This window comes from Canis aureus, chromosome 17, assembly GCF_053574225.1.
Source record: "Canis aureus isolate CA01 chromosome 17, VMU_Caureus_v.1.0, whole genome shotgun sequence".
In the NCBI taxonomy this organism is placed as follows: domain Eukaryota; kingdom Metazoa; phylum Chordata; class Mammalia; order Carnivora; family Canidae; genus Canis; species Canis aureus.
Window position 1 is genome coordinate 5,722,576 of NC_135627.1, and position 24,035 is coordinate 5,746,610.

At 43.1% G+C, this 24,035-nt stretch overlaps 1 protein-coding gene across 2 annotated transcripts in view; it reads right to left on the reverse strand.

Annotated features, from left to right (window-relative positions):
- Positions 1-3,046: 3,046 nt before the first annotated feature.
- LOC144287731 (uncharacterized) overlaps positions 3,047-24,035 on the reverse strand; it is an 80,653-nt gene continuing 59,664 nt past the window's right edge. Inside the window, exon 5 of one of the 2 annotated variants that reach the window (XR_013355487.1) lies at positions 3,047-4,362. The gene's annotated coding sequence lies outside the window, so the exon portion shown is untranslated. The remainder of the gene's footprint in view (positions 4,363-24,035) is intronic. The other variant, XR_013355486.1, reaches the window with a different exon arrangement.

Consider the following 24,035-nt stretch of genomic DNA (forward strand, 5'->3'; position numbering starts at 1 on the left):
TTTTCTGCTCCGTATTATTACTAAGATGAGCTCTTCATTTTACATCTATACTGATAAAATTTTGACATAAACACATTTCATAGGGAAGAGATTGAAGAATTTCTGCCAGTAAGTAAAGAAAAATTTCCATTAGTAAATACAGATATCTCTCCATTTTCAAACATAAATGGAGTAAACTGTTGGTTATTAGACTTGAAATTATTTAATCAATTCCTATTTCTGTTAAAGAACAAACAAATTTTAAGGAGACGCAAGGATCTAACTGCTTGGATTCTTTTTCACACTGACTCCTGAAATCTCCAAGACATTTCCAATCACTTGCTTCACTTTCTAAAGACAAGTATAACTCATTGTCTTATATAAAAGGTAGTAATTTTTTTTTAACTTCCAAGTAATGCCCTTGAGAAATGGCATAGTCACAAATCATTAGCATTGCAGGACACTTTGCAGAATGGCTGCAAAGAGAATTCAAGGTCAGAAGAGAATTATGCATAACTCAGTTTGATTTCCAGTTGATCCAGAATCTCAGTAGTACTTAACACTAAAGTTTTACTAATTATTTAATTAGCATTAGGCAAGGGAAAAAAAGACATGACTCTGCTTTTGCTATGTTTTGTTTTGCCTGCTAAGAGACACAATTTTAATATAGTGAACACCAAAGATTTTAAAATATATTTGCAAGAGCTGTTTTCTTCTTTCCACAACTATACGTTTAATTTCAAGGAGAAGTTATACTTCCGGCATCTGCAATAACAGTGTTTGCTGTGTAAAAAGAACCAATGGAGAGTACATTTTAAGTTCTATTTCAGGGTTTAGTTACAAGTAAAGAAGGAGGGGAAGGCAAGAGCGGTAAAATTACAGAATGGTCATGAGTTCCAAGAGAAATCCATCATCCAGCTCTTGCTCCAGGATATCAGTTGATAGCATCAAAAGATAAAAGTCTCATTTGCCAATCACATCTCCTAAATAGGAAAACATTTTAAGTGCCAGGCAAAACCCAGTTTATAAATGTTCAGATGTGCTCCAGATTATGTCCTCAGGAAATCTAAGTTACGTGTTCTTCTAAGAGAAATCTTAAAAGGAATAATTATTGAAATGATATTACCCTGAGCTTTTCCAGACTGTTGCTGTACACACAAGATCCTCCTGTGGTCTCCCCCTCGACTGGCTGCTCCGTGCTCGCCCTACAGTTTCCTTTGCCCGACATCTAAGTCCCCTTAGTTACATGATGGCTTTCACTTGCTTTGCATGTCAAATTCATATTTGAATAGTCTTTTTATATTTCCCTATTTCTAAGCAAATAAGAGAGACCTGCATGGTGAGAGGACTGTTAATCATATTATATGAAGAACATGCAAATAGAAACAAGAGGGAAGTGGAACATTAGTTTTATCTTCAAATACCCGAAGGATTGCCAGGTGCATATGACATTTTGTACACATCTTGTTAACTTCAGAGCATATCTAGGACCAAGCAAGTTTGAGCTCAGAAGAAGGACAAAGGCTTCCACAGTCCTGGTTGTCCACAAACAGAATGAGCTGTCTAGTAAAGAATTAAGTCAGGGTGTTTATTTATCTGGTAGAAGAATAATGCAGGGATATCTCAACTGGGAAGTTCATCAACCTGAATAATAGCTAAAGACTCTTTCAACTCCTAGAGAATCTGGCTTCCTTTGTCTTCTTCCAGTGACCTCATGCCATGTATCTGCCACCCAACTCTCCCCTTCAATCTACCCTCATCTGATAACCCGGTTTACATAACACTTTTTGCTCCTGTTCATTAATCACCAAATTGTCTCTGTTTCAGACTGTAATACCTTCCAAACTATATGATCATAAGCAAATTATTTAACTGCTCAGGCCTGCAATTTCCTATCTACCTCAAGGGGTGGTTGTGAGGGATAATTAGATCATTTATGTGCAGCATTTAGCACAACTCCTGGCACATAGTAATTACTAAATAATGTTTGCTATTATTAGCTATTATTATTGTACCCCAACTCCCAGCTCACTGTCTCCATGAGGCATGCATGCACTAATCAGACCCAGGTTTGGTTGATTCACTAAAGCAATTTCTCTCACTCTTAGGCATGCAGTTATTTCCAGCTGGTTCAAATTTGCTTAAAGACATTTGGATAGAGTAGTGGAATTGCCAGGGATCCTCACATAAGAATCCTACCTGAAAAAAAGCAAAAATCTACTAAACTTGGTGTCACTCGGCCTGGAAGTCTTCAGGGATACAAAATGTCCACTCGAAGCAGAGGGAACCTCAGGCTTTCTGTGGCTAGCCCAATCTCTGGACATGCCTTTAACTAGAAGTCAAATCAGCAAATGAGAGAAACACCCAGGGGACCCTCCCTTAAAAATAAAAGGAACAACAAACCCAAACTGAAGACTTAACAAAATAACTGTCCAGTAGGGGCGCTTGGGTGGATCAGTAGGTTAAGTGTCTGTATTGGAGCAGAAAACAGGCCTTGCTTGAAAAATTGGTAAAATTCTAATATGGTCTGTAATTGAGCTAATGGTATTAGATCCTCCTCCCTTCCCTGAGTCCAGTTGTGTAGTGTTGACATAGAGGATGCTAGAGAAGCTGGGCGAAGAATGTAGGGAACTCTGCATTGTCTCTATAAATTTTCTGTAAGTCTGAAATTGTTTTAAAATAAAAAGCATAAAAGTATAATATAAACATTTTTAAAGGAAGAATATTTTATTTATTAATTTTTATGATTTTATTTATTTATTTGAGAGACCGAGAGAGAGAGCATAAGCAGGGGGAGAAGCAGAGGGACAGAAAGAAGCAGGCTCCCCACTGAGCAGGGAGCCCAACACAGGGCTGGATCCCAGGACCCGGAGATCATGATCTGAGATCAAGTCGAAGGCAGATGCTTAACCAACTGAACCACTCGGGTGCCCCTATCTTCTTTATTTTTTTTAAGATTTTATTTTTAAGTAATCTCTACAACCAACGTGGGGCTTGAACTCACAACCCCAAGACTAAGAGTTGCTTGCTCCACTGACAGAGCCACCAAGTTGCCCCTAAAGGAGGGATATGTTAAAGGGAGATATTATAAATACAAAATACTCTTTCCCTCATGCCCTTAAGCACTACACTGAAATGAAAAAAGAAGCAATAAAAATTATTAAGGCAATTGCCGTGGGCAGAATTGTGTTCTTCCAAAACTTCTGTGTTGGGAACTCTAAGCTCCAATGTGTCTGTACACAGAGATGGGGACTTCATGAGGTAACTAAGGTTAATGAGGTAGTAAGGGTGGGGCCCTGACCTGTTGGGATCATTGTCCTAAGAAGACTTGCCAGGGAGCTTGGTCTCTTTCTCTCTCTCTTTCTCTGCCATGTGAAGACACATTGTGAAGGCTGCAAGCCAGGAAGTGGGCTCTCATCAGACTCTACCCTGCCAGACCCTGACCCTAGACTTCTGGCCTCCAGAACTACAAGAATGTAAATTTCTACCATTTAAGCTGTCCAATCGGTGGTGTCTCATTATGGCGGCCTGAGCTGGCTAATAATATGTCAATGTATTTTGTATTCCTGCCATTACAAATTGCCACAAACGTGGGGCTTGACACAACACAAATGTATCATCTTATACTTCTAGATGCCAGAGGTCCGATTTGAATCTTGCTGAGCTAAAATCAATGTGTCAGCAGGGCTGTATTTCTCCTGGGTACTTGTTTCCAGTTTCTAGAGATACCCTGACTTCCTTGGTCCTTGGTCCCTTCCTCCATCTCCAAAGCCAGACACAATGCATGTCTCTGGCCCTGCTTCCAGAACCCTCACATCCCTTTCTGACCGCAGCCAGAAAGTGTCTGCCCTTTCAAGGATTTGTGTGAGTCGATGCGCCCATGCTGAAAATCCAAGAGAATCTCCCGACATTAGTTCCATATCTGTAATTATGTCTGCAAAATCCCTTCTTTAATAGAGCAGCACACTCCCAGGTTCCAGGGCTCAGGGTGTCGACCATCTTTGGGTACCATTAGCTGTCTACCACAATCTCTGCTGATGTAAGAAAATTGACAAGGATTCGAACTCAGAACACTATCAGGAAAATAAAAAATAAATAAATAAAAATTTGGACCAAATCAAGAAAGTTATGGGGCACACATATGTAATTTTCCTAACACATGGACATAAAGCATGGACATGAAGACTAGGGATGCTGTGTACACACACTCTAGCTTGGCGGATGAGGAGGGAGAGAGGAAGGACAGAAAACACAAAACTCATTCCTTCATGTGCCACATGGGATGGGTGAAGATGTTGGTGAGATGAGGAGAGAGACCTGTGAAGTCTGGCAACTTGATGTTCCTTCTGAAGAAGCATCCCCCTCTGGAGAAGCTTTGCGGCCCTAGGTCAGAGACGACAATGAGAGGAAGAATTGGCCTTCATTTATGAAACTAAAAAGCAAGCTTACAAGTCAGTGTAAACCCACCTTTCTCACCCATCGACTCCAATTCTTATCATTTTGATTTACTGATATTGAAATCCTAATATCCTAAATTATTTGCTAAGGAACAACCAGTAATGGATGGGAATTATTTTTGATTTTACGAGAGCTTTTCCCTACTGTTCCACTTTTAACCAGGCTAAGGACCATAGTATATATAAAAGGGTGAGTAGACTGAATTGATTTGTCATGATTTTTTCATTTTTTAAAATGCTCTTCATATGGACTTTATTATCATGAAATCTGCTTTGCATTATTAAAACCAGCAGGGTAAGACATTGACAATCATAGGGGGGTGTAGTTTATTTTACATTATGGCTTAAAATGCCATCTTGGCCCTTTATCTTCAACATCCTTAAAAAGATGAGAGATTTTCTATAATATTGAAATTCTAAGTACTGTTACTATGTATTTTAAGTTTCTCCTCAGATAAATATGTCTAAAGAGATCATTTATACGTTTGAATAGTGAATCTTTCATGTTTAGAGATTTATGACTTCATGTTTAGGAATTTAGCATGCCTAGAGATTTATAATGAAAATCATGAACCCTAGGTACTCTATTGTATCTGAATTGTTCAAACGTTAAAACAAAATCTACAGGAAGTAATTTTTATGCTTTCTTTGTAATTTGGAATTCTTCTGTACCTGCTTCATTATCTACCTGTTCTGGGTGGGGCGGGGGGGGGGGACTGTTTATGATAAAGAAGTTAAAGGAGTTTCTTTTTCTTCTCTCTCTTTTTTTTTTTTTTAAAGAAGTTTAAGGAGTTTCAAAGGCTTTTACTTGACATGACTCCTTGGACATTTTACTCATCTCTTCCACTGGGCAGTTATAATCATGTAGTCAAATTATGGCACACTTGCTTCAAGTGTGTTTGTTACTTTGATGACTTAAACTGGTCTCACTCTTCATCCAATGAAGAACAAGACCCCACAGGGTATTGGCTGTCATCCAAACATTGACAACATTGGAAAGGAAGGATGACATTAGCAGCTGGGAGTGTCGAGGGTGGGATGGGATGAGAAAAGAGTCAGAGGCTGATTTAAAGAGAGGTGCTCTTGAAAGTGGGGATCATCCTCAGGTGAGCACAGGTGAGCTGGGTCATCACAGGATCCGTGTCCCTGATGGAACAGGAAACACTAAAACCCTTCATGCTGTCCACTCGGTGTATGAAATTGAAGAGGAATAAAATCAATGCCTCTCACAGTATGTCACCCCCAATGTAGCTGAGCTGACCCTGTGGCCTCTTTATTTCATCGCAGCTCTTATTGGTGAAACATTGTTCTTTTCTGTCTACAAGTGTTTTATGTTATTTTTATTTTATTTTTTAAAAGATTTTATTTATTTATTCATGAAACACAGAGAGAGAGGCAGAGACACAGGTAGAGGGAGAAGAGGCTTACTGGGGGGAGCCTGATACGGGACTCAGTCCCAGGACCCCTGGATCACTACCTGTGAAAAAGGCAGATGATCAACTACTGAGCCACCTAGGCATCCCATCCCTCTACAAGTGTTTTATAGCAGTTTAGGGACATAACCATCTCTTGAGAGCATTTTGCACTTCAAGAAAATAGCAGTGAGGTCTGACCCATGCTGGGGTGCCTGAGGTCCAGGATAGATTGAGGTCAGAGTGCCTACGATTTCAGGTTTCTGGAGAGCAGTATCTAGAGGTGGAAAACTGTCCTTTTTCAGGGCAGCTGGGACATACTATGTCCAGAACCCCTGCTTCTCTTTCCCCTACTTATGCCCACACTCAACTCATCCCTGCAAGCAAGTCCAGCTCTAGCTTTTCTGGGTGTAGGAAAGTGGGAGGATCCATTTTCACTAGATCTTTCTTCTTCCTTCTCTGGGGACATTCAGTGGAATTGAGGATATGGAGGGAAGAGGGAAAAAAGTCTCAGAATGAATCCAGTCAAAATGTCAGCTGTGAGGGTCTGCTTCAACAGTGTTTTTGGGATCTGAAGCAAGCAATGCAGACTTCAATGAGAAGGATTTGATCCTTCCCACAGAATATATGCCCAAAGAGGTGGCACATTGGCTTTGAGCTGCTGGCCAGGATGGTCAGAAAGGTAGACCCAGGCATGGTCAAGAAAGGTAGACATGGCCAAAATATCTGTGCCATAATCCAATTTTTTTTAAAGATTTATTTATTTGAGAATGAGAGAGAGAGATTGCACATGAGCAAGTGAGGAGAGGGAGAGAGAATCTCAAGCCGACTCCCCTCTGTGCATGGAGCCCTACATGGGGCTTGATCTCATGACCTGAGCTGAAATCAAGAGTAGGGCATCCAACTGACTAAGCCACCCAGGTGTCCCCAGAATTCTGCATTTCTAAAGAATGATCAGAACTACAGGAGTTAAATAAGCAAAAAGAGCCAGATCATTGAAAAAACAAAAACAAAAACAAAAACCCACAAGCCTAATCAATATATTATACAGGCATTAAGACCTAAATATTGTAACGCAGCCCTGAGTGCCCTGACTTGTCACCCCTGCTCCTGGGTTTTCAGGGAGTGGGGTGAAAGAGGAAAGTGAAACACAATTGAAATGTTCAATTTCACCCAACGGATTAAGTTTTCCTTCATCCATGTTCTTTCTAGTGGGTTCCTGCCCTCCTGCCCATGCTTCTTTCTCTTCTCTTTAGAGAAGTCATTGGTTATCACGCACATCATCAAATAATGGTTCTGCATAAAATAAACAGTTGCACGAGGAACCTGAGAGTTTTTTTTTCCAGATGTATGAATAATTTAAATCTCTTTTTTCCCTAATATCAATGGAACTGCTTTTAGTTTGTTTTTGTTTGTTTGTTTGTTTGCTTGTTTTTGGAATTCCAGAAACAACAACAACAACAAAAATCTTTCCTTTACCTTAGGCTCAAGAAGTTAGATCAACTATCCTGCAAACATTTAGGAAGTTAATTATAGAAATGACATTTCTATTGTTGAACTGTTGTGGAGCTCTTGGTGTCAAACCACACAGCAACTGCTTGCTTTACCCTGAGGCATTAAACTGCTGTGGGTAGGAGGGAGGGAGGAGGGAGGAGGGAGGGGAGAGGGAGCCAGCAAGGAGGATGAAAAGAGAAGCAGATGTCTTCCTTGACCTTCTTCACCCTGTAGACAACAGCTCCTGAACTCATTCCTTAAGAAATCACTTAATTTCCAGAACGGCTCCTCAATCCCCAAACTTAGAAAGTGACTCTGCTGACGGTGGCCTGAGAAGAAGCCGACCCTCTTCGGGACTCCATCTGCCAGGCTGTGCTCTTCACGCCCTTTGCACTGAATTCCAGGAGGCTGTGGCCAACAGTGAAATATAAAGAGGAAACCTTGTTCTCTCCCAAATGTCATTCACTGCAAATGCTTTTTTTTTTTTTTTTGTCCTTAATGCTTTGAGCCCAAAGAGCCTAGTTTATAAAACCCTTTTATTAATACTCTTTAAATCATTATTCTTGAGATAGAAAAAAAAAATCAACCACAATTGAGCCACCTCTCACCTTGCCCCTTTATTTTTCTATTTTGTTCTACAGGAGACTCCTGGCTTCTTCTCACATGGGTGCATTATGCCTGGGCATCATAAGACCTGGTTCCCACCTGTCCACAACACGTGTTGCTGGCCGAGGGCTATCTACAGCTGCCTACTCTGGGAAGGAAAGAGCTTTCGCCACACACAAAAATTAAATCTGTCCAGGTTGCCCACTTTAATCACTTGGTTAAATATAATGCAATGGATGACTATATATATATATATATTTTTTTTTTTAAATCTCACTAGGGACAGAATGATGTTTAATTAGGCATTTAAAAGCCACTGTTAACTTATATAGACCTCATCACAAATGGTTTTGCAACCAGCTCCACGATCTGAAACACCAATTAGTTTCAATTCACACTTATTATCTGTCCCTCATTAAAGCATTTACTTCAGAATCTAAAATGCTTAGTATTCAAGAAGGTGTTGATGTTTTACTACTATCAGAAGAATATATATATTGTCCTCCTGAAAAGGCATCCTGCAAAATATCTGCCTCTGCATTTTCTTTTTTAATTATACAGGCATGCAGAGGGCTTCCCCTGAAAACGTCTTTTGTTGAGACTGATGCTCTTACTCTGAAATCCTATTTATTCCATTGAAGTCTTCGTGGGGGCCAGCCATTTCTCTCCTGAGGCAGCTGCTCCCAGGAGCATCAGCAGCTGCATCTGTCACAGACCTACAGAAGATTCCAGGGCCACGCCACCCTGACCACTTCATGATGCATGGCCTGTCTGCATGCCCTTGTCTCAAATGGCTTGGACAGCTCGCTGCTCACTCAAAAGCCCAGCTTTCAGGCAACAGAACACATAACTAGGAAGTCTATCAGTCAGGTTTTTCCAGAGATAGACAATAGATGGTTAGATTTTTAGGAACTGGCCCACATGATTGTGGGGGCTGGCCAGTCCAAAATCCACAGATGGGGTCATCAGGCTAGAAATGCAGGGAAGAGTAAGCTAGAAATACAGGGAGGAGTAAATGTTGTAGTTTTGAGTACAAGTTCCACAGGGCAGTGGGCTGGGCATTGAGGTGGGTCTTTATGTTACAGTCTTGAGAAGAATTCTTTCTCTAGGAATCCTCAATCTTTGCTCCTGGGGTCTTCAACTACATCTAAGGAGGCCATCCACACTGCAGAGGGTAATCTGCTTTACCCAAAGTCAGATTTACCTGTTCATCACATCCAAAACATAACCTTATGGCCATGTGTAGGCTGGAGTTCGACCAAACAACTGTAGCCTAGCCAAGTCGACGCATAAAATTAACCTTCATGAAAAGAGACTGCACCCTAGAACCTGACAGCTCTGTCACCTAATGACTCCAAGACCTTCCTTGGGTTTCAGTTTCCTTATCTGTAACATGTTTCAGTGAGAATGAATAAACCAATCAGAATAAATGCATCCCATGGTTAACTCAAGGATAAGGAGCATTTGGTTAATAAAGTTGGATTTCCTCTCACTGATGTGTCACCAATAATGTACTAAAGGGTCATAAGTCATTCTTTGAGGCATCCAAATTTGAATGCAGATGATCATCAAACTAGTCATATTCTATCGTATTCAAACAAACACTGTGTGGCAGTAGGGTCCAGGCGGATTCCAGTTGACTCTATTTTGGGGGGAGCTTCAGTCTTGAGGGTCTCTGTGGGAATAGACTGAACTCACTAAGTTAAGAGAACCATTCAAAAATCCAGCCAGATTGCTTTGTGCCATGGAGATAAAGTATTAAAGTTCAATGGAAGGATGACTGCATAGTGTGAAGGATATGATAGTAGAAGTTATATGTCCTAATTGTGTGACACTGAATCAGTTACTTGACCTCTCTTCACCTCAATTTCTTGTCTGGAAGATAGGAAAGTTGGAAAAATGACTTTGACATTCCCTCCAATTTCAAATAGGAATATATTAGAATTCATGTTCTCTTCCCGAATGGTTTACTTTCATTAAGGAGAATCTGATGTTGGTTAATTCAAATGTTTTAAACTCTTAAACAGATTAGGCATAAAAATAACCTGAAACTTCACATCTAAAAGATTTTATTTTCCTGGGCTCTAGGTCACATGGTGTAATAACTATTTATATTAACTACTGCAATGAAGTTAGTTAATAGTTCCATTTTTATATTATCTCTTCAAACTTTTTATTCTCAAAAGATCTTATGACTAAATCTTCCTTTTGCCAGTTTGCTTGCAGCTATTTCTCTTTGGCAGTATCTAAGTTGATATTTATTAGATCTGTTCTTCCTCCAATTTAATATTCTTCTGTGGATACTCTACTTTTAGGGATTAATGGTCCATATTATTACACCTTTTTGATGAGTTTCGATTTTTCTTACTATTTGTAACTGTTTGGTCTTGGCTTCTAAACTACAAGGTGCATCAGAAGATAATGTTTGAAATAGGGATATTTTGATATTTTCAGGAATGACATTCAATAGTAAAGCCATATTTTCTAAAAAGAACAGAAAATATGTGGTAAGTGAATAAGCAAGTGAATGAACAAAGGGAATGAGGAAATACTCCAACAACTTCACTTCTTCTCATTCGTTGGCTGTGTGCCCCATTGTGAGTACTATGGGGCATGTACCGTATACTAAAATGAGGCTTAAAAGATGAGAGAAAATATGTACAAGAAAAGAAGAAAAAACATCCAAGTGTTAGCTAGAAATCCATAGATCCAGCCCTACCTTCACATTTCTCTTATTCCATCCACCATTCATTCAACGAATATCACTGGAGCACCTGCTGTGTGTCTGGCACTCTGTCAGCCACTGAGAACATGAGCAAAGTAGGAAGGATACCCACCTTCAGAGAATTTATAACTCCTCACCTCTCTGCTAAAACTGTACAGTAGGGCCAGAAAATAAAGATGATGCCTTTGTGACAAACGAAGAAATCAGGAAGGTTTTTGTTTGTTTGTTCGTTTCAGTAGAGTTGTTTATTTCAGTAGAGTTGTTGGGTATTTGGTCATGTTGGTGTGAGTATATACCTCACTCATTAGGTCACCAGTTTTGCCTTTGAAATAAAGAATTTAAAACACGTGTACTCATGGAAGATACTTAGGCACTCACCAATACCCAGCCAAAACTGATCATCAGTGGGTAGGAATCTTTCTGGGCATGATTATTAGTTGTGACTTCAGGAGACTCAAGAGAACAGGTGTCCTTTTGGGCCTGTGGCAATGTCAGCTGGTGATCAGCCTGGGTGGGTGGCAGCTTCATGCTGCATACAGGTTTGTACTGGACCCCTACAAGTGTGTAGTCTTGGAGGTCTGGGACATTCTATCTGGTGGATTTGACATATCGACATATTCACTTACCAGCTGGTCTGTTGATACCACTTTTCTCCTTCTGTCATGTATATTGGTACCAAAAATAATTTTTTAAAGATTTTTTATTTATTTATTTTGAGAATGAGAAAAGGGGTGGAACAAATGTAGAGAGAGAAGCAGATTCCCCAACTGAGCAGGGAGCCTGATGCAGGACTCGATCCCGGGACCCCAGGATGATGACCTGAGCCAAAGGCAGATGCTTCACCAACTGAGCCACCCGGGCACCCCAGTACCAACACTAATTTTAAGAACAAACTAATTGATTCAAAAAAAGGCATGAAATTCAAAGTAGTCGATTGAAACAGGTATTGAGCGCATGAATAAAAGATTTCATAGGAAATGTGGTTGGAACTACTGGCTAGAGTCAGGCTTGGGGTTTTCAATGATCTAAAACTATTTTCACTGCTTCGCAATCATTGATGCAGCCCCTGCCAACGTAGTGTAAGACTCTCGAGGACACAAAGATCGGTAGAGCTAGGGCCCCTACCTCCCAGCAGGGCCTCCAACACCAGTCAGACGTGGTTTAGCACGTTGAGATGACCTGTGTGAGCATTCAAGCCTGTTGCATGCCAGACAAACAGCAGTTTTACAATTACGATGGCATCACTTTTCAACATTTCTCCATCCGAAAATGTAACTATGTTTATGACGAACGTTCATTAATATGCTCAGCACACAATATTCATACTCTGTTACTAATGCTGTTTCCTATGTGAAAATTGGCAACCCACAATTGGTATTAATCAGAACTTGAAATGGACCGCACGTCCTCCCAAGCAGTTTTAATAACAAAAGGGCACTACGTTTGGAGGAGACACTTATCATAAAAGTTATATTACATGGAAGATTTTCCACCAAGAGGATTTCCAAGCATATAATTTGCGGGCTTCTGCCCTCCCCTCCTCAGTTCTGAAATGTGGCTTGTTGTCTGGATGATGATTTTATGCAGAGGAATCCCGCACCATCACCCAGCCCGGCCTATAAATGCAGATCATTTACTTCTGTCATGCCCGAAACCCTCTTCTCCTGATTACATCCAGGAGATGTAATCCATTACAGCCAGACGAGATGCCTGCCCATCCTCCTCTCAGGGACAGTTCTAGAAAAAAAAATGATTTTGAAGACTCTTGATAAACCTCCTCAAAATTCCACTTACAGTTCTAGATAACAGGTACTTCCTTTTGCAGGCTGCAAATTCATTGAAAGTCTTCACCCCCAACCCAGTCTCTCTTCCTCACTTCCATTCACAATCTGGCTGGACTGTAAGTAAGATTCGAAGCTGCGCAGATCTTACTGACCAGAGGGTAGTCCTGTGTGAAGCCGAGCTTACATTTCATTTGCTATTGTTCGAAAACATTTTTCGTAGTCTATGTTCTTATTCAATTTTCCTGTCAACTATTAACTCCTTCACAGATAGCTATGGAAGTAGCTTTCCTGATATTAAGGAACATACCAACTTCCAGAAAGATTAATACTAATGCATCTGCACATTAATTCAAATGTTCTCAGCTCCTTTCTTGTCATTAGCAAAATAGAATAGAATAAGCGAAAAAACAGATTGCTAATCATTGAAATGATAGTAACTCAACAGGTAGCAAATTATGTCTGCAGACAGTCTCATTTATATATTTATTTAGTAGGACATTTGTTTAATCTGTTTCAAAAAGGATTTCAGGTGGCTTCAGTAATTTATTTTTTATTTTTTATCTTTTAGATTTTATTTATTAATTAATGACAGAGAGAGAGAGAGAGGGGCAGAGACACAGGCAGAGGGAGAAGTAGGCTCCATGCAGGGAGCCTGACATGGGACTCGATCCCGGGTCTCCAGGATCACACCCTGGGCTGAAGGTAGCGCTAAACCACTGAGCCACCCGGGCTGCCCAGTTTCAGTAATTTTAAAGGTATATTCAGTTGGTTGAAAGGAATTTTTAACGGATAACTTATACGATGGTTGGGTAGAAAAATTGGACAAATTACATTCAAGGCACTTAGAGCAAATTGCACATCTTACACAGTAGAAACAACAGCCTGGCTGGACAGGAGTCAACGGACTCTAGAAATGGTTTGAGTTCTTTCAGACTTCCGTAATTACTTTCAATTGTGTAGTTTTCCTGATACTTGAGATTTCTTAAGTAAGTTTCCAAAATGGTTAGCGTCACATAACACTGAGCCAGTGCGTTCACTGGCCAAGGAATGTAGCTCTCCAGTGATGCTCACCACCCCTCTTTTGCCCCCAGCCCCAGCCCCGAAGCTCTAGAATCACAGAAAAATATTTCCTTCTCACTTGGTGCTTATTTGGAAACAAGCATTCAGTGACCTCAAAACCAGGTGCTCACTTTTGTCAAGCTTCTTCAACCCTTCGTGACATAGGCCATTGCTATGCCTCTCATCATATTCATTAAAGAACAAATAAACAAACAAGCCTTAAAAAAAAAAAAAAAACAACAGAAGTGAGATGCCTTGTATACACTGAGGCAATTTATATGGTCTGAGTGAAAAAAATAAATAATAAACCACTGACTTCCTGTCTTCCGTTCTCTTTACCAATCAATACATCTAGTTCTCTTTCAAATATATTAACGAGGAATAGACAAGGAGGCACGATTCTTTTTAAAGGCTTAGAAAATTCAAACAATCCTTTCCCGTAGCAATTTCATTCTTCTTTCTTACACATTTTGCAGGCAAATAGCATAAATATGCTTGAGATTTATTTTCTCCCCATTTCCAAATCGATGTGCTAAAAATTATAAAAAGGCAGAATTTGCCTGAGAAGCTCCGAGACTCATCTTTTGACGCCAGTTTTTCCTCTTCCTTGACATTCTATCCCTCTTCGGGTTTCGAAAACAGTACCCTCATTAAACCTAATGTTGGGATTGTCTATATCACTTCCACTATCACATAGACTTCTATGATACAAATGGACATCATTGTGCTCTCACAAGGGTATTTACTTTAAGAATAAAAGGCCTTATTAGCGGTTAATGCAACCATGTTGCATTAGAGACACGGCCAAGTATTGTCCTAGATGGCCCTGCTGATTTGCAGAGCAGCATATGCCCAGAGTTCCTTCTACTGTTGATAAGAGCATCCAACATGTGGAAAGTGATGGTGAGCAGTGGACAGACCAAATGAGGATGAAAAAGAGATGAGTGGAAACTATAGCTGTCTCCAAGTTACTGCTCTAGGAGGGGAGTGAACAAAACAAATACACAAATAATTGCAGTATGAGGCACAATAATCCAGGCATCAGTAAAAATACAAAATAATTCAAGAGAAGGAAAGTCCCATTTATTGTGTGCCTGCTAAACACCAAGCACTATGCATCTATTTTCACAGACAATCTTAAGGTACCATTTCAGAGAGGTATAATTCAGCCTAATATACTTCCCCAGATTATGTAGCAAATACGCATTAAAGCCAGAAACCAAGCCATGATTCTCGGGTTGCAGAGCCCCTGCCCTTCCCATGGGAAGGGAAGAGGGGGGGCACGTCTGGATGAGACAGAAAACATCATAGAGTAACCGGCACTTGACGGCTTTGGTGAACAAACAGGATTTCAACAGGCGGTGTTTCGAATCGAGAGGAAAGTCCAGGCAAAGGCAGGGGCATGAACCATAGTGCAGAGATGGTCAGTGAACAACTATTCTGCCTGAGTTTTAGGCGATGCCGAACTGTGTAGCCGAGCAGGATCCCAGTCCACACTGCCTGGGTGCTGTTCCCACCAAATCGCTGTGCCACAAGGCCTGAAATTCGGGTTCAGTATTAAGCGCTGCCTTGACGTCTGATAAGGTCAGGAGGGCTTCAAGGGGCCTATCCACACATTCTTTTCCCCGTGCTGCTCCTGCAGATAAGAGCCCCCAGCCAAACATCACTTCTTACCATGGAGATTGGGCCCAGTGCCAGCTTGTCCCTGGGCACTGGGTTCCAGTTTCCTGGCTGCCCACGGAATGACTCAACAAGCCAGCCACACCCTCCCCTAGGAACCACAGGGCACCCCACCCTCTCGTTACTACACACACTCGCGCGGTCCTGCAAGGCAAGCCATGTCCCCAACACCCGAGCTGTGCGAGTAAGTGACAGACAAACTCCTGTGTGTCCCATCTGTCCAGCATCAACTGTCACGGGCTGGGCCATCCCCATGACTGGAGGGCAGAAATGCCTCCTTCACCAATAGAGTAGACAGGTGACAGGTCACATTTCAGCGGTGTGACCCAGGAAGCTACTCCATGTCACTGTGCTTCAGTGTCCTTACTGTGAACATGCAGATGAGAATCCTACTTGCTTCTTTCTTTTATATTTTATTTATTTGAGAGAGAGAGACAGAGAGCAAGGGGAGGGGCAGGGGGAGAGGGAGAGGCACACTCTCCGCTGAGCAGGGAGCCCAACAGGGGGCTCAATCCCAGGACCCCGGGATCACGATGTGAGCTGAAACCAAGAGTCAGATGCTCAACCGACTGAGCCACCGAGGCGCCCCGATGCGACCTGTTTCTTGAGGCTGCTGTGAGGGTAAAGCAATATCTGGCATAGACTAAGCCCCTTCGAAGTGTGGTGGCTTCTCATCAAGGGCTTCTCACACGTCAGTCACTGCTTCAGCATGTTATATGTTTTAACATATTTAATCCTCATCCATAAACCTGTGAAGCAGATACAGTTATCATCATTATATTTTATCATCAATGAGGAAATTGAAATCAAGAGTAGGTATTACCCATGTGGTGCCTCAGTGGCTCAGTTGGTTAAGCCTTCAACTCTTGATGTTGGCTCAGGTCATGATGTCGGGGTCAGGAGATCCAACCCCGTGTTGGGCTGTACACTGGGTGTAGAGCCTGCTTGAGATTCTCTCTCTCCCTCTCCCCCCTCCCCACCTCACTTGCATGGGTGCACTCTCAATCTCTTTCTCTCTCTTTCAAAAAGAAAAAGGAAAAAAGAAAAAAAAATACTTTAAGAGTAGGGATTACCCAGCTGCTACGTGGTTAAGCCATAACAGAGATTCGGGCAGCTGATTCTAGAGCCGTCACCTGGCAGGGGAGGGCTGACGGATCCCCAGATACCCCCCTCCCCCGGCCAATATTAGAGACAAGAGTTCCTTGTTACAGCACTTGGCAGATTGAACAAAAATTCTTCTCTAATTCGCTGCTCCTGTCATTAGAATGTTTGCTCCCTAAAGGGCAAAGACAATGTTGTCTGCTGGGGAATCTCCAGTCGAGTTCCTAAAACAGTGCTCAGTCCCCGGCAGATGCCTGGCCAGGGGCTCCTCACATCCCTGCTTGGCTTTTGCCCTCCACGTCATCGGACTCTGTGGACAGCGCTGCCCTTTGGAGAAACCAGTCCAGGTCTCCAGGGTTCTGGATTTCTCCTTCTCGTTCTCATTCAGGGCCTGTCTATCCGTCTCCGAGATGTAGAATTTCTCAGAGCTCTGTTCCTATGTCCTTCTTGCTATGTCGTCTGTGCATTCTTCTTCGGGAAGCTCACAGCGACAGTTTAGAGACTCCCTTCTGTCTGCAGTTGACCTGAAAGTCTATATCTTCAACTCCCCTCTCTTTCTCAAGTCTCACACTCACATTTCTGATGTTCACCCCCCATCCAGCCCCACAGATTGTAAGATTAACCTCCTCGTCGACTGCACCCCACCCGCCCTCCTGTTCTCCTGTGGTCCCTGTATTTGTAAATGCTGTGGGTTTTTTTTTTTTTTTTTTTTCTAGCACTCAGGCTTGAACTACACCAGGCCCGGAGCAGCAGGCTCCCCCCGTAGATGTGCTGCCCACAGTGTTTTTGACACCAGGGCTCTCCTATTCTGACATCTGCCACAACCCCAACGCAGATCTCCACGGCCTCCGGCTTATGACTGCCACTAACCGGCTTCCCTCCTCCGGTTCTTCTCTGCTTCTTTCCACCTCCACACTGCTGCCTGCTCATTAATAAGCCAAAATCTTAGCTGTGAACATCTATGGAGGAGTTTGGGAGCCAAGATGAGACTTATGATGTAAGTTTGCAGCGGGATCAGGAGGCAGAAGAACAAAGGCCAACGTGCACAGGTGACGTTTCCAGAAAGGAAACGTCTTACAGTGAAATCACAAAAAGTGATGGCTCTGTACTTCAGGGGTCAGAGATGGGGTGTTTTGTTTATGAGAACAGAGATTTGAGCTCACTCTTCATTTATAGATTAGTCCATCATTAGCAGACAAAAGAAGCAGCTTGAAAGAGGAAGCAGAGGTGTTACATAGTGGTAAGTTGAGGCAAGCTGTGGGAGGGATGAGATTGTGGGCACAGGCAAGTGGCTTGCCTCTGGAAAGAAAAGCCATGCCCTCCACTCTCTTTCAGTGGCTTTCAGGTTGAGAGGGGGGCCAGCCAAGGTTGAGGAATTCAGAGATAGAGGGAGAGCCATCTGAAAATAGAACTCTAGGGATGCCTGGGTGGCTCAGCAGGTGAGCGTTTGCCTTCAGTTCAGGGCGTGACCCCGGGGTCCTGGGATCAAGGCCCACATGGGGCTTCCTGCAGGAAGCTTGCTTCTCCCTCTGCCTATGTCTCTACATCTCTGTGTCTCTTATAAATAAATTTTAAAAAAATGAAAATAGAACTCGAGGGAAGTGAATGGACAAACAAGTTAGTACAGACACCAGAGGAACCCAACGGATGTAAACACCAGCATCAGCCTGTTGTGATGCCACTTCCCAAGTTTTCAGCTCAACGTGGTGGGCTCAGTGTCACAGCCTACATCAGTCCCAGTAACTTCATTCCAACACTCACTGCCACCATCCAGCAGGGTTATGCTCAGCCCTGGATTACTAACCTCGGCTCCTGCCAGAACTTTCATGGGAAAAGACTTGGTGAAAAAGGAAAACCATGACATGAATTGTTTTTGACGTAAACAAGCAGTGCGCCACTTCCCACATATTAGGGAAACAGTTGGATTCTACATCAGGGTCTGGGGACTTCAAACAATGCTACCAGGAAGCTAATGGGACGGGGACACGGAAATTACTCTGACTCCGCACTCCATAAAATAAAGAAATAATTAAAGTGCAATTTATCACTGGAGAAACAATAGGGGCTGAGCTGATAAAATACCCAAAGAAACGATGTGAACCATGTGCTATGGGCTGGAATGGAGTAGTCATTCTTGTGCCGGAGTTGAATGCTCTTCTCTAGAACTGCAGAGGCAATCTAAAATTAGGGGGGAAATGTCATGTTATAGGGCACTTCTGACTGTAACTCAACCACCATGTGTGTAGGTGTTAGGCTTTTGAGCAAAGAACATGCGTTGCCACATTTGACAAGACCACTTGATGTTTTTCCCCGTACCTTTATCAAGCCTGTGTACGTGGAGGTCGAGGGAGTTAAATAACAGAGTCTTCCCTGGAGGTAGATTTTTTTTATTTTAAAATTCTGTAAAATGAACTATTTTTTTTTTCTAACAGATGATTAACATTTCACCAAGTCTGGTTGTCTGCTCTGTGGGGAGCAGCTGACTCACTGAACCACAGTGCTATCTCCCCTCCTAGGGTCTCCCTGTCTCCGAGGGGGGTTCTGTGCAAGACTTGGGAGCCCCGGGTCTCTCCATCCCCTCCCCTCCTTGTGAGATGCCTGGTGCCCTCCTATTCTCCTCCACTCCCAACAGAGCCACCCTCGAGGCCACTTATTTATGCCAAGGCATGCCAGAGAAGGTCATCGGCCACCGAGCAAAACCACTTTTAACATGCCAGATGCACTTGCACCTCCAGATGATCGCCATGCCCTGCCCGGGAGCCTCCTGAAAGGCCCTGGCTCCCAGGCCCTCGCTGCCACTGCTCGGAACTTGGAACCACCATCAAAGAGCGTGTCGCATTTGTTCCAAGGGCTTCGTGGCAGTAGCATTTCCTCTTCAGAGAGCGAGTTTGATTTCTGGAAATAACTGGAAGTTATTCTGAACCTGGCCCACTGAAAAAGTTGGGTAATGGTCCTTTTTTGGTCCAAGATGATTTCACAGAAATTCCTCGCGAGTGAAAGCACTTCGGGATCAAGGAGCCAAGCAGGCAGGAGGGCCCGGCGGGCTCCGTGCAACCGTGGTTCTCCCGCACCTGTCCTGGCAGCAGCTGGAAGTCAGATGAGAACTGCAGCGGCATCAGTCATTTGGGAACAGGCAGGGGCCCCCATTCCTTGATGAATAGATGCCCGGTGACATTCTGGTTTGGAGGCCAGAGAAGTTTTGTAATGCTGGCCACTGGCCCCCCATCCATGCCACACACTCTCATGGCCCCCCCTGCCTTTTTTCTCCAGCCACACCCTTCAGCTTTCCAAGAGCTCTACGCCCTCAGGGCAGGTGCCCCTAGGTTAAAGAAAGCTTCCTCTCAGAGAAATTCCCATTCTTCTCATCACCTTTAGATACTTGCTTGCAGCCCAAGACCCCACATCAAATGCAGAGAACCAGATCGCACCCCACATCTCCTGCTTTTGAAGAGGCTGGAGGCGGGGTATGCAAATCAAAGTGGAGCAGACCTGCCTTCCATGGGGTTTTCAAAGCCCTAGCAGGCCTCAGAATCACCTGGGAGTTTACTCAGGTGAGTTTACTGATGGGGTGGCCGAGCCCACTCCTACAGTTTCTGGTTCAGTAGCAAGGCCCTGAAACTAATTTGAATCCTTCTCCTGCCAGCTCCCCCACAAACTCTCACTTTGGGGTGAATTTCCTAACTTCTTTCAGTGGCCCGCACATCTGCAGGTGTTGGTTCCAGCACGGGCAGAAGTGGTCCAACATTTCCTTGCCCTTCCCCTCAGTTTCCAGGACTGCCAACACACAGGATGACTTCTGGTGGGCAGCCCTGATCCACCAGAGCTGAATTCAGACCCGCAAATGTCTCCCTCAAAGCCTGGTTGATGACTCAACCGTGGGAGAAGAAATCTCCAGGCCCTAGGTGTTGAGGAAACAGATCAACCATGTCTTGACTTCTCATGTAGCCAGATGCACTCTCTTTGGTGTTTATGTTTATATTCTTCGTGCTGGACTTTGAGGCTTTGTTTGTAGGTTATATTTTAAATAACATATTTCATCGCTGGCCACCACTGTTCTTAAAATAACCGGCAAAAATGTTAAAGCAATGGTTTCAACTTGAGCTCTAAGTCCCAGATACTAGTAGTGATGGCTGGAGTCCTGTGTTGAGAAAGATGTTGAGGCTGACACAAGCTGCAGCATCAAAGTGCAATGATTGGTTAATGATGTCTGCCATGGAAGGGCATATAGGAAGTGGCAACATGCTCTTGCCATCCTTGGTTTTCCAGCATACATGTTGCTGAATTTTTTACAGGGATTTATATCTGAAGCTAAGGGTTGCACCCACACAAACATCAGGAAATGTGACCATCCTAGATTCCCTAAAATCTTAAAAATATATATGAGTGCCTTCAGCTCTGCTCTATATAGAAACATGCCGGCCAAGGTCCATTCTGGAAGGAAACACCCACTCCTAAGGGAGAGAAAGTACTCTTGCTCTTCTTCTTAACATTTAAGGAAGTTTACTGAGTTCACCTTAAAACAAGGTAAATCTAGAGCAGTCTCTCTGTCAACTGGAGATTTTTTATCATTAGAATTTAAGAGAAAGGGGATATTGCTGCCTTTTAGTGGGCAGAGGGCAGAGATGCTACAAAAAAAACAGAAAACAAAAAAAAAACCAAACAACCCTACAGTTCACCAGACGCTCTACAGCAAAGAACTATTAGACCCAGACGTAAATATTTCATTTTTTTATTTAAAGATTTTTATTTATTTATTCATGAGAAACACACACAGAGAGAGAGGCACAGACAGAGGCAGAGGGAGAAGCAGGCTCCATGCGGAGCCTGTCGTGGGACTCGATCCCAGGTCCCCAGGATCACGCCCTGGGCTGAAGGCGGCGCTAAACCGCTGAGCCACCCGGGCTGCCCCCAAGATGTAAATAGCGCTGATTCTCTGAGTGCCTGGTTCAACCAATAATATACCCTTAGTTTATGAATCCCTGAATGGAGAATGTAATTCTTCCAATAAGAGGAAAATGAACCCAATTCTTGTTTTTGACCGAGGGAAAGCGCTATCTATATGCAGTCTTCATCAACCTAAAGGAAACTATATTTATAAACTCCTACCGCCCTGGTGTTTCTGCAAACCAGACATATGGCTTATACCTTTTTACATGAGCACACTACCTGTGGCCACAGCAAATTTGTTCAGGAGACGTGGCTGGGAGGGTAACTTGCCATTCCTCTCACCACTAAGAAGGGTCAGACTAAACAAAGCATTCCTTGTGCCCCCCTGTTTACTTGCAGTAAATGATAATTATAGTTTTTCCCATCTTTTAAGATCAGAATATTTAAAGGACTTGTGATTCCCACACCTATACAAATGGTGTGCTTAAAATGCTACAATCTTAAAAAAATAAATATTTAAGCCCCAGTTCATTTAAGATATCAGGAAAAAAAAAAAGTTCTGGGTTTTTCTTTTTCTTTCCTGATCAAATAAGGCTCAAAATCAGCTACAACACTAGATTTTGAAAAACACTTTAAACTGTAGCGTTTTATTGTAATGAGTCTGTGGCTTTGCAAGGCAAGCTGAAAAGTTAGGACAATCAACTGGCTCCCAGAGGGGAAAGTGTAGTTGTATAAGCACTGGTTTGGGGGATGCATATTCTGTAGAATCAAAGATTCCAATCGTAGCTGGGTTTTCTCAACCCTAAATTCTTCTAAGATGCATAATTGGATATTACGCAGTTAACTGAGAAGGACCTTTGGAGAAAACAAAAACCAAAGTTCTTTTAGATCTTCACGAACATGAGAAGCTAAGCTTTCAACTCTCGCCAGATGCCATTACCATGAATTTCTTCCAATATATTGTTTAGTCATAAAGCTTTATCCTTGATATTACATGTGGTCCTGGAAGTTCAAAATTATAAACCAAGACTCCAGGACTTGCAATCCCAGAGACAGGCTGTGACCAACACACGGCATGTGCTATCTATATGTTTTAAAAAGCTACTGATGATAAGGTTGAACTGGGGGGAGATTTGATTAAAGTCTCCACCAAGTGCTTTGTGAGTGGTAGCATGGATAAAAGTGGGTGGCTCCCTCCAAGCAGATGCAATAGCAACTCAGTAGGAACAGTTATTGCACAATTACAAGAAGGGTAATGTTTCCTGCTCGAAGCCTCTGGTGTTTAAAGGAATTTTAGACTCTCTTGGGATCCAGAATAATCCTTTCCTTGGAGACTTCACACTATATCCTCAAGGACTGTATACTTCCCATCGCTGATCACTGCGGTAGGACCAGATAGCAACTGCTTCAGAGTTATCTAAGACAATCCATTAAAATGGGGGTTATAACCCATCCCCATAGCTCCCACCCCTTCCCTGGGGCTACCTTCATCCTGACCTCAAACCCATTCCCTGCTCTTCTCCCTCTTTCTTATCACGGAGCTCACAAAACACTTCTTCCTCACATTTTGTTCACAACACCACCCTGCCTCCTTCTTGTCACTTCCCCACCGGTGTGGTTTATGTGGTCTACTACGTTTTCATCAAGCCCTCTCTATGGTCCCTGCTGATGCTGAGACAAGATGACCTTAGTCTTCTGGTGTGGTAGGTGACCTCATGAAGGTGCTTTCCAACTGGATCACTCAAGCACCCAGCCTTGAGGGACAGCTCGACAATGAAGGCAAATGTTAATGTGGCTTGGGAAACTCAGTCTGATTGATATGACAGGGAAGAAAAGAGATTTTTTTTTTTTTTTTTTTTTCTGCATGAAGGAGTAGGAACAAAAATTCAGAGGCAAAGATGTCAGGGGATTTCTAGCAAATACTTTGTCCAGAAGCTCAGCAAATACACTGGAAGCCACGCTAAAAAAAAGTTTTGTTTTGTCCAAGAGGCCAGAGGAGTTATTAATGTTTTGAGGTCGGAGTGGTTACACGATCAAAGTGTTTTGGGAAAATTAATTAGATGGTGTTATGGGTTGGCATGGAGTGTGGGTGGAAGTGAAAAGTCAGTTAGGAGCTATTAGTGATGAGGAGTGAGGTGGGGAGGCCTGAGCCTGGGTGGTAAGAGACCAGGAAAAGCATTCCAGGAAAAACCAGCAACAAGCAGCAGTGCCCGGGATGGGTCAGCTCCCCCAGGAGAGGAGACCAGGAGGGCGTCAGGCCTGTACTCCATCAGCTGCCTTGGGTGGGGGGGTGGGGGGTGGAGGGGATGGGGGGCCGTGGGGCAGACTTTGAGGCGTCTCTGTTCTACTCATGGCCCCCACAGTCCTCAAGAAGGGACATGTGGTGGTACTTCCTAGCTGTGTGCTGTCTTAGGAGATAATGTCTCCCCAATTCTCAGCACGCCCCAGCCCTGGCCTGAGTCTGCCCCCATCCCCATCCACCACTCTGGTTGAGTCTGACCAAATTAAATTCAGCCTTTTAGAATGGACCAACCCTCTGCCTTTTTTTTTCCTGCTTTTTAAGTGCAAAACCTCATTTTCTGAAGCAATTGTGAAGATGCTCTCCTTGTCCAATTCTTTATTTTGAGCAATTCCAGCCAGCTTCATGGGCCCAGTGAAAACAGCCTGCTTCTGTGGAGTCTGATTTGAACCCCAATCTTCAGCTTTCTGTCCAGACAATGTAGGGCAAGCCATTTAAACTGGCTGGCTCTGAGTTTTCCCATTTTAAAAAAAGGAACACCTGGGTGGCTCAGTCGTTGAGCATCTGCCTTTGGCTTGGGTCGTGATCCCGGGAGTCCCGCATCAAGTTCCA